This window comes from Camelina sativa, chromosome 17, assembly GCF_000633955.1.
Source record: "Camelina sativa cultivar DH55 chromosome 17, Cs, whole genome shotgun sequence".
In the NCBI taxonomy this organism is placed as follows: domain Eukaryota; kingdom Viridiplantae; phylum Streptophyta; class Magnoliopsida; order Brassicales; family Brassicaceae; genus Camelina; species Camelina sativa.
The window spans coordinates 1,548,222-1,550,256 of record NC_025701.1 but is presented as its reverse complement, the minus strand read 5'-3'; the positions used below and the strand labels follow the sequence as shown (position 1 = coordinate 1,550,256).

Below are 2,035 nucleotides of genomic sequence, written 5' to 3'. Positions count from 1 at the left end.
AAGACAACCAATAACGTAAATACATATAAGTATTCGATAATACGGTAATTAAGGTTTGTTTTCTAAACTTCATACCTGGGGGCAGATGCAGTCTCTTGTCATTGGCATTTTAAAAGCTTCGACTAACAACATGATAGAAGCTAAGAAGACTAGGATAGATAAAGATCAACTGGGATCAAAGTGCTCAACTAAGAGACACCTACTAGATCTTCAAAGACACCTCCTTTAGAGTTTGCAAGACATCGATCACCACCTGGGGAAAAAAACATCCAAAGCACACATCACCGTAAAATTAATAGAAAATTGAAAATGTGGCCAATGAATAAGTTGTCTAACAAACTTACAAGATAAGTCCCCTCCCTCTCAGTGCTAAACCTTGATGTTTTCGTACGTCCTTGAAAATATATGAGTCATTGTCCTGGTTTGGAACACACAGCCACAGACACAAACCTATATCGTTGTTTCACCAGGCAAAAGAAAGAAAGAAAGAAAGGAACAAACCAGTTAGTTAATTAAGAAACCCATATAATAAACTTTAACGGGGCTGAATTTAGACTCACAACTTATGTATGGGGAGAATTTGAAGTGGACAAGGAGGAAGACTCACAACCTGTCTCGAGTGACCTCAGCAAATTAAAGAAGACATCACCAGCTCTCCGCATATGATCCTGTAAAAAATGGATTTCATATCAGAAAGAAAAAAAAACAAGACAAGGGAGTAGAAACCAAAAAGTTGCAGCAAAATAACAGGGGGAAACAAATCTCACCCCAACACTCTCCAGAAGACTAACCATATCATAGATACTTAGTCGTCGTCTCTCTAGACTCCAGAAACAAACCCCAATCCAATCTCCAGAATAGGATTTGACCATTATTGTGTAAGATTGCATCATCTAGAGAAGGAAGAAGCAACAACAAAATCCATTCAAAAAAAGAAAGAAGATATAAGTTAGTTTCTCTATTGTGTATGCAACGAAGAATAAACTTTAACGGGATGAATTAGACTCACAACTAATGTATGGGGAGAATAATTTGAAGTGAAGAAGAAGGAAGACTCACAAACTGACTCGAGTGACCTCATCACAAGCTCTCCGCAAAAGATCCTGCAAAAAAATGGATTTCACATCAGAAAGACAAAAACAAAACAAGGGAGTAGTAGAAACCAAAAAATTGCAGCAAAACATTAGTTGTCAATCACACCTTCAAATCATGGCATGAAGCAGATGATGCGAGGCCACGTACAGTAGAAGATGTGAACACAAACCTCGGAATTCATACAGTCTTCTAATTCCCATTAGGATCACTGAATATGTCTCTCGAAAATCCAATTGAGAAGAAGAGAGTTAACTTACCATGAAATTAGATCAACCACGATGGAATGAAACAACTTGCTCGTCCTCCGATCATCACTTGACACCATATCTTGCTAATTCATCAACGATCCTGAGAAGAGACGGTGATGTATAACAAGAAGAGGATGTTTTTACCAATCTAACATGAACAAGAAGAGGATGTTTTTACCATTGATGTTGTTGTTGTTCGGATCATCATCAAACAAACCTTAAGCAGTTTCGAGTCTTCTTCTTCATTCTTCAATCCATCTCTGACCTGCACATATACAGAATTAGAAGAAACCATATACATAATTAATTTTGCAAGTGTGAATTAAACAAACAACTTAAAAGAGAAAACCAGAGGACAAACCACAAATCCCCAAGTTCTGAAACATCATTCATTCATCAAACCATCTCACCCCGATCTGCACATAGAGAATTAGAAGAAGAAACCATCGTTACCCTAAAAATAAAAAATAATATAAAAACCCCAAAAAGATTTTAAACCTGTACTTGGTCGTCGTCAAAACAGATGAAGAAACGCCATGGAAACAAACAAGCAACGTCCGCCGGCTCCTCCGATACTCACTAGGTCTTACTCTTCAACGTGAAGAGGTTTGTAGTCACTGACAGCAGCTGCAGAGGAGACGAAAGCATAAGAACAACACTTAAAGAGTCAATGTTAAAAATTTCTCATATTA

General features: G+C 37.5%; 1 pseudogene; it reads right to left on the bottom strand.

Annotated features, from left to right (window-relative positions):
- Positions 1–1,790, bottom strand: part of LOC104759066 — a 9,944-nt pseudogene extending 8,154 nt beyond the window's left edge.